This window comes from Nycticebus coucang, chromosome 12, assembly GCF_027406575.1.
Source record: "Nycticebus coucang isolate mNycCou1 chromosome 12, mNycCou1.pri, whole genome shotgun sequence".
In the NCBI taxonomy this organism is placed as follows: domain Eukaryota; kingdom Metazoa; phylum Chordata; class Mammalia; order Primates; family Lorisidae; genus Nycticebus; species Nycticebus coucang.
This window is the reverse complement of record NC_069791.1, coordinates 96,386,199-96,395,554: the sequence shown is the minus strand read 5'-3', so window position 1 is coordinate 96,395,554 and position 9,356 is coordinate 96,386,199. Positions and strand designations below refer to the sequence as shown.

General features: G+C 41.4%; 1 pseudogene across 1 annotated transcript; it reads left to right on the top strand.

Moving 5' to 3' along the window:
• Positions 1-6,381: 6,381 nt before the first annotated feature.
• LOC128561476 (heterogeneous nuclear ribonucleoprotein A1-like) lies at positions 6,382-7,693 on the top strand (annotated as a pseudogene). Its single transcript, XR_008373261.1, has one exon. The product of XR_008373261.1 is annotated as a heterogeneous nuclear ribonucleoprotein A1-like (transcript).
• The last annotated feature ends 1,663 nt before the right edge of the window (positions 7,694-9,356 follow it).

The window sequence follows — 9,356 nt, the reverse complement described above, 5'->3', positions numbered from 1 at the left end:
TGGAGTCTTTAATCCTGCAGTTCACTATTGGTCATTTCTAGGATTCAGGATTAGACCACTTGGCACCTACTTCTACGGTCCTGTTTGAGGGGAAAGGCAAAACCAAGTGCTGACCACATGTGCTGAATTCAAAATGACCTGAAAGGCTGCATAGTCATGGTGTGATCTCCTGAACCAGAATATAGTGGAAAACCATCAAACTTGGTGTTCCTCAACTCCAGCCTGAGTTCATATAAACCAGAGGCAGAACAGGGTGATGACCTATAAGCTAGATTTACTGGGTTGCATTCTAAGTATTTTATTCCTGACTGGATTCAAATAATGTCACTCAATATTTGACTTAATAGGGAGAATGTCTGAAGTTCAAAGAACTCTAGGAAACAGACACAAAAACACTAAAGAAAGTTAATGTATTTGTTTGTGGGCACTCAGAAAATCCTTCAGCAAGTGCTTTCTGGAGGGGCTCCCAGTCAGTGGGTGTGCTGCAAGGTGCTGTGGACACAAAGGGGAGCAGTGCACTGTCCCCCCAAAGAAAGGGGAAACCAGTGAGGACATAGTTCCCCTGCCATGCTCGTGGGAAGAAATGACACAAAACCTGAGTGCTGAGGGAAGCTGAGAAGAGTTCTGCTTTGGAATACGGGTGAGTGGATCTGCACATCCCGACCTCCCCTGAGAACAGTAGGAAACTCTGGGCAGAATATGAAAGACAGGGCCGAGTGCATCAAATTTCACATAATGCATCAAACTCAGTGGATGTTAGGAAAATGACCCAAAGAAGGAGAAAGAAGTCTAAGGTCAGCCTGGCATTTGGGACCAATTTCTACCAGTTTCATCAAGAATGTCCAGAATGACCAGTGAGAGGCAAAGAACCAAGCACCATTCACACACATGCAGGAAGGTAGAAAGAAGTGAGTGGAGTTTAGGGTCTGATAAAACAGGGACCCCACTAAAGTCCACTGGCTTTGGTTGACATTCAGAAAAGCTGTGCACTAGGAAGAAAGGGACTTAGTCAACACTGAGTGATCTCATTGCCTACAGGGTTGAAGGGCCCCAGTACTGCCAGTGACCCCGACAACCTGCTAGAAGTGAACTCCCATCACCTCTACAGCAGGATAATGTCTCACTAATTCTCAAGGGTTGTCTAAATATTTTTACCCAGGGTTGTGCATGTAATAAAATATGACTACATAAATCACAGGTCAATATAATGGGATGTGATGGAAAGCTAAAGGATTATATGGGGATCCAGATGGGATCCAGATGTTGAAGTGAAACAATGTTGGTATCAGTACCCCCTCCAATCACAAGTAAATTACAAAGATGAATGCGTAAAGAGAACAAACTGATGTAGATTACAGAAATCAAGACGGGATTGACATGCATGGCTCTTTACAGAATGAATTAGTCACAAACACTGCAGAAAGCATTCTAAAGGAAATTACAGTTGTCTGAATAGAGACACACATTGTTCACCCCCCAACCAGAGTTGGCAGCAATGAACACATGAGCATGTTAGTCTGCTGCTGCAGTCTGTCTTTGTTCATACCTCTCGGAAACGTAATCTGCTGTGGTCTTCGCCATTTTGAACTTAGCCTCCTTCTCTTTCAGGTACGGTTCCTCACCATTGTCCAGGATGTTTTTAATTCCTGGAAAGGACAAAACAGTTTTCTTTGTGTGTGTGCAGGTGGGCCTGAAATGTTGCTCAGGGTGGAGACAGGAGGTGAGAATTGTGAAGGGAGGAAGCTCTTCTTCACCTCCCAGGAGAAAAACTCTTTCCACCCCCTCCCCTACAAATTGCATGGCTTCTGAGCGGACACTTACTGAACCTCAAGGCTCCGTGCTTTGATTCCCACAAGTCGTGCTTTCCATTTCCTGACTATAACAGATTTAAGAAGAGATATTTAATACTGATTGCACAACTACATGAATATGCTTAACACTGAACTGCATGCCTAACTGTGGTTAATGAAGATGGGTATTACTGGATGATCAATATTTTACTACCATGAATTTGTTTTTTTTTTTCTGTAGAGACAGAGTCTCACTTTATGGCCCTCGGTAGAGTGCCGTGGCCTCACACATCTCACAGCAACCTCCAACTCCTGGACTTAAGCTATTCTCCTGCCTCAGTCTCCCAAGTAGCTGGGACTACAGGCGCCCGCCACAACGCCTGGCTATTTTTTGGTTGCAGTTTGGCTGGGGCCGGGTTTGAACCCGCCACCCTCCGTATATGGGGCCGGCACCTTACCGACTGAGCCACAGGCGCCGCCCCATGAATTTGTTTTTAATTGGAAAGGAAGTAGTTATGTTCAGTTTTTGTTTTTGTTACCTGCTCCTCCTTGACTTTCAGCCACCCATTTCTCCTGCTGTACTTGCCTCCCTCAGATTTCACTTTCCTTCCCTGATTTTAGCTTTATTAAAAGCCATTTAAAAACTCACTAATGTCTAAGTTCCCAAGAATAAAAATTGAATGTAGATTATGATAGGATTGTCATCTTTTTTTTTTTTGAGATGGAATCTTACTTGTTGCCCTTGGTAGAGTGCTGTGGTGTCATAGCTCACAGCAACCTCAAACTCTTGGGCTCAAGCAATTCTCTTGCCTCAGCCTCCCAAGTAGCTAGGACTACAGGCACCTGCCACAAAGCCCAGCTATTTTCTGTTGCAGTTGTCATTGTTATTTAGCTGGCCCAGGCCGGGTTTGAACCCGCCATCCTCAGTGCATATGGCTGGTGCTGTAACCACTGTGCTTGTAAATCCCTGGCATGTTCACTCAAGTAACATCATTCAACTTCACTACAGAATGTTCTTTCCCAGCATCTGCTCATGGCACAGAAACAGGACATGTATTAGGATTTCAACAGAACATGCACTGGGTGATCTGTTAAAAGGATCAAACAGCAACCACGTGTGTCCCACACTCACTGATGAGCTTCTTGGGAATTGGTTGATCTGGTTTGGGGCCAGGAGAAAGGCCAAGCACATAAGGAAACGAGGAATGGAAGTCACCATGAGGCACGAATCTTTGGGGCACCCTAGACTTTCCTGCATTCCAGATAATGGAAGAGATGACTGGATGACAAAAGGAAAGCAAAGCTGAGAAGTTGTTCAAATAAACAGCTCCACTGAGCTTTTCCTAATGGAATGGCTTTTCTTAATGAAATATTAGAAAAATTCTCAAATGCCCATGACAATCCTTTCTTCAGCACTAAGAGGAATGGGGGCTGCTCATCTTGGCTAGATAGCTTCCGTCATTCCTATGCATTTTCTCAGTTGGGGGCAGTGCCAAAGAATGTAATAAACCACCCAGCTTTTAAAAATAAAACACAGTATCTATCCCCTTGAATATAAAATGTTGCTGTGTTGTCAGCATTTCAATCTAATACAATTTTCTAGAAAAGAGTTGAGGCCCCAGAAACCCACACTTTTACTGTAATGAACAGACAGTGAAAATGTAGAGCTCAATTCACCCAATAAACCAAAGGCTCAAAAGCCCAATTACGCTCAAACTTAGGAGCCAGATTCTTACCAACTTCAAATTTTTGACTTTCTGACATCTCTCAAATTTAATTTTGGCCCATGTAGTTTTAATGATGTCACTGGATGTCATTTTACTCGTTCCTGCACATGTTGTAATGTGGCCCTTCAAAGACAAGAATTCAAAAATATAAACAAAAGTGATGGCTAACCTGTCTTCCAGTGTATAACTCTTGACACAAGGGAAGTGGTATGTTACATATGTGAAGCTTTTGTTTTCAACGTGCAGTTTATATGAACTAGGATGCCCAGTGAATGAGGGAGCAAAATGACTGAGGGAGGTGGGAGTTATTTAATGTTAAAACATGTAAACACAAAAGTTGAAAGAACAGTGATACCTTCTGTCCCAAACTGGGCATTTTTAGTACATGTTCCCTTTTATCCTTCCTGAAATAATTGATCATCTCAGAAATACGCTTTTTAATACCTAAAAGGGGATAAAAAACAATCTCTAAAATTAGGAAAACCCAAGAATTTAATTACCGCAAGTGTATTAGTAGCAATTGCACACCGTCTGGCAATATGAAGATAAAATCAGTTTAGTTTTATTATTGTGCCCGAAAAATCATCTTTAAAGTTAGTTGCTGGCCACATGTAAGAAACTGAATGTAAAGGTAATACGCTATTTTGAAAGAAATTCATACTCCAAATATTTTCAAAGATTGAGAAAACACATCACTTTGCTTAGTATCTCTCAAATCAACAGACACAATTCATATTAGAGAATTCTCTCACTTCAAATAGTTTTATCTGCATCACAGAAAAAAACTGGACTGATAAAAGAAGCAAGCATCCTATCTATAATGTACACGTCTACCTCCAGTTATCAAGGCATTTACACAGGTGCCTCAGAAAACTCTGTTTCCCCCCGGGGTCTGAGCCACTCCCACCAACTCTGCAATTTCATAGAAGGGACATTCAAAGTGCCCACTGATTGGCTACCCAGAGGCTCTGGTGTCTTCCTGCTTCCCAGAAAGCTCTCCTGCTTGAGATCCAGTGGTGGGGGTGGGGTGGGGGTGGGTGGGTGGGTGAGGATGGGTGGGGATGGGGGGAGGAAGGGAGCTCCTGTAGCATGGAGTGTGAACATAAACATACTACAGTACAAACTGGCCTGGACAACTTAGTCTCTGAAGGACCTGGAAAACTCAACCTCTCTGTGCAACAAGGTTTTTCATTCTCAAGATGAGGATGTTGCCAGCTACTGTAAAGATGGACAACACGCATCCATACTCTGCTGCTCTGAGATCATCTTCTCAATACCACCAGTGCTGCATTCACTGTAACAATGACCCTCTTGAGGGTCTACTATGTGCCAAGAATCTGCCCTGACTCTCTTAGCCTTTGGCACCACTTGATCTTCAAGTCTGTGAAGAATGTACAGGGTCATTATCTAGATTTTACATCCAGTTCATCCCAGGCAGTCTCCACGGGCATCTGTGGTTCTCTTCACTTTCACACTCCACATGTTGTTCAAACTTCTACACAGTTTCCCTGTGATATCTGGGCTCTTCTCTAAGCCTTCAGCTTACACTCAGGTTCAGGTTGTATCCTGATCATTTCCCCAGTTCCCCCAAAAGCCAGATCGTATTGAAGTGCTCCCTCCACACCTCAGACTCACTTCATCACTGCTTCTTACACATTTCTCTACAAAGTAAACTCATCCTCTTCTCCTGCTCCTGTGATCTCTGCCTCCATCTAATCTCTCATCTCAGTCAGTGCTAACTCCCTCCATGTTGTCCTTCAGAGCTCCTCCCAGAAAGAGTGCAGTGTTCAAGAAGGAAGAAGTCAGTCAGAGGGGGGACGTCACTGTATTTACTCCTGATTGACTCGGAACCCACATAATATTCCAGTCTAGAGAAACAATTACAAAGAGAATAGAAACCTAAAAATCTTACCTTGATATGGTGGCTGACATATCTAAGAGATGAGAAAAAAAATTATATTTGATGTCAAAACCTAATAAGAATGGAAGGAGAAGGGAGGGGGAGGTTTTGGTGGAGGGAGGGTTATGGGTGGGGCCACATCTATGGTGCATCTTAGAATGGGTACAGGCGATTGCACTAATGTACACAGCTATGATTTAACAATAAAAAAAAACCTAATAAGAAATATTTATAGTTTCTTATAGTCAAAATAGTAATCCAACATGACTTAATTATCACTAATTCAACAGAATAAATTCATAGTATTGACTCTCACAAAACAATATGCCAAAACATGGTACTTTGGTATACGGATGGCCTGGTATTGAAGAAAATTATGAGGCCTCTAGAGGCAAACCTCAGAACCAACATGTCTTTCTGATTCTTCAAAAGGTGAACTTCAGTAGGCAGATGACAGAAACTTCCATATGCACATATGTAATATGTAAAATTAAAAAAAAAAAGAACTCTGAAAATCTAAGACCAGTGGAAAATGACAAAAGGCATAACCTATATATAATGAAGATATCACAAAAGAAGGCAAAAATATTTAATGCAATAATGACTGACAATTTTCCAAAATTAATGATGGACACAAAACCATAGATACAATGAGCTCAGAGCAGGATAAAAATCCTTCACTTTGACATGAGATTTTCTTATAAAGTGACAAAAATTAAAGATAAGGAAAACATCTTGGAAGAAGCTAGGGAGGAAAATACGAACTCCTTACCTTCAGAGTGACAGGGATAAGAATGACATCAGGCTTCTCTTTACAAACCACACAATAAAAAGAAAGGGAAATAAATAAAATGTTAAAATAAAACACTACCAAACAAGAATTTTGGGTTCTGAAAAATTGTTTTTCAAATGGGAAGAAGAGGCCTGTGGACGCTGCCGAGGAAGCATCGTTAAAGTCTCTCTTTCCACTGCCCTCATGTCTAAGTCAGAGTCTCCTAAAGAGCCCGAACAGCTGCGGAAGCTTTTCATTGGAGGGTTGAGCTTTGAAACGACTGATGAGTCTGAGGAGCCATTTTGAGCAATGGGGAACGCTCACAGACTGCGTGGTAATGAGAGATCCAAACAGCAAGTGCTCCAGGGGCTTTGGGTTTGTCACACATGCCACCGTGGAGGAGGTGGATGCAGCAATGAATGTAAGGCCACACAAAGTGGATGGAAGAGTTGTGGAACCAAAGAGAGCTGTTTCCAGAGAGGATTCTCAAAGACCTGGTGCCCACTTAACTGTGAAAAAGATCTTTGTTGATGGCATTAAAGAAGATACTGAAGAACATCACTTAAGAGACTATTTTGAACAGTATGGAAAAATTGAAGTGATTGAAATCATGACTGACTGAGGCAGTGGCAAGAAGAGGGGCTTTGCTTTTGTTACGTTTGATGACCATGATTCTGTGGATAAGATTGTCGTTCAGAAATACCATACTGTGAATGGCCACAACTGTGAAGTAAGGAAAGCCCTGTCAAATCAAGAGATGGCTAGTGCTTCATCCAGCCAAAGAGGTCGAAGTGGTTCTGGAAACTTTGGTGGGGGTCGTGGAGGTGGTTTTGGTGGAAATGACAACTTTGGCCGTGGAGGAAACTTCAGTGGTCGTGGCTTTGGTGGCAGCCGTGGTGGTGGTGGATATGGTGGCAGTGGGGATGGCTACAATGGATTTGGTAATGATGGAAGCAATTTTGGAGGTGGTGGACATTACAATGATTTTGGCAATTACAACAATCAGTCATCAAATTTTGGACCCATGAAGGGAGGAAATTTTGGAGGCTGAAGCTCTGGACCTTATGGTGGTGGCGACCAATACTTTGCCAAACCACGAAACCAAGGTGGCTGTGGTGATTCCAGTAGCAGCAGTAGCTATGGCAGTGGCAGAAGGTTTTAATTATTCCCAGGAAACAAAGCTTAGCAGGAGAGGAGAGCCAGAGAAGTGACAGGGAAGCTACAGGTTACAACAGATTTGTGAACTCAGCCAAGCACAGTGGTGGCAGGGCCTAGCTGCTACAAAGAAGACATGTTTTAGACAATACTCATGTGTATGGGCAAAAAACTCGAGGACTGTATTTGTGACTAATTGTATAACAGGTTATTTTAGTTTCTGTTCTGTGGAAAGTGTAAAGCATTCCAACAAAGGGTTTTAATGTAGTTTTTTTTTTTTTTTGCACCCATGCTGTTGATTGCTAAATGTAATAGTCTGATCACGACGCTGAATAAATGTCTTTTTTTTTTTTTTAAATGTGCTGTGTAAAGTTAGTCTACTCTGTAGCCATTTTGGTAAACTTTCCAAAAGTGTGAAGCTAGAATTCCTTCAGGGTGATGCCAGGTTCTATTTGAAATTCATTTACAACCTGCTTGGGTGAAGAAGCCATTGTCTTCAGAAACCTTGGTGTAGTTGAACTGAGGGTTACTGTTGTGACCTGAAGCCCACCATTTAAAGGGGTCATCCAAGGAAAATCATGGAATTATTGGTTATAAAGGTGATTGTTGGCATATCCTATGCAATATATCTAAATTGAATAATGGTACCAGATAAAATTACAGATGAGAATGAAGCTTGTGTATCTACCATTATCATGTGTAATCAATAAATGGTTTAATTCTCTTGAAAAAAAAATGGGAAGAAGAAATAAAAACTCCCTTAGACAAATAGCATTTGAGGGAATTTGTCTCCAGGAGACCTGGCTGGCAAAAACTGCTGCAAGAGGGTCTTTAAAGAGAAGAAAAATAATATAGGTGAGCAAAGGGGATCTGCATGGTGAAAGGAAGAGCAGTAGAGAAGGGATGAATGAAGTTATATGTTTTCTTCTTCTGAACTGATCCAACTGGGAAAGTGTTTGTTCAATATAATAGCAGAAAAAGTAATACCAACGATGTATTTGGTGATTATTATTTATGGATAAATAATAAATGATCACAAGATTATAAGGAATGAGAGGCTGAAAATAGCCTGTATAGTGATATTTGAAAGGGATTATGGATTACCACCAATGTTTATTTCAAGTATATCTCCATACAGAAAAACATTGAAAAAGTATGTTACGTATAATTAATATGCCAAGAGAAGAAATGCTACAAAATTCTCTATCAAAACTTTATAAACAGGCTTGGCGCCTGTGGCTCAAGCGGCTAAGGCACCAGCCACATACACCTGAGCTGGCGGGTTCAAATCCAGCCCGGGCCTGCCAAACAACAATGATGTCTGCAACCAAAAAATAGCCGGGCATTGTGGCAGGCACCTGGAGTCCCAGCTACTTGGGAGGTGGAGGCAGGAGAATCGCTTGAGCTCAGGAGTTGGAGGTTGCTGTGAGCTGTGATGCCACGGCAGTCTACCCAGGGCAACAGCTTGAGGCTCTGTCTCAAAACAAAACAAAACAAACAAACAAACAAAAAACCTTATAAACAAACAAAAAGAAAAGAAGAGAACAGGAAATAAGTAAACAAATAGAAAACAATATCAAATGCACAAGGTATACTTCAACTACATTAGTAATCTCTTTAAATGTAAATGATCTAAATATACCAATTCAAAAGCAGTGGTTAGCAGAGGGAACTATAAAACATAACCCAACAATAGAATTTCTTCAAGAATTCCACCTTAAATATAAGGACATTTGTTCTCAGAAGGAGCACTTTGAAGGTGACCATAGTGATATTCTGTAATGAGATGTAACTCTTTCTCTAGGATGAGACTGCAAGGTTAGTTGTCAGACCCTTCATAAATTATCTCACAGATGTAGATATAGATATAGGTAAGTTCAGAGGTAATAAGTAAGAAAGTGGATAATAAAACATAACCCAATAAAATATTCAGTGCTAGCATTTATCACATCAAAGCTGCAATTCCTATTTTCACACAAAACACATTACAGAGCAAGGATCGGTGTCAGGGA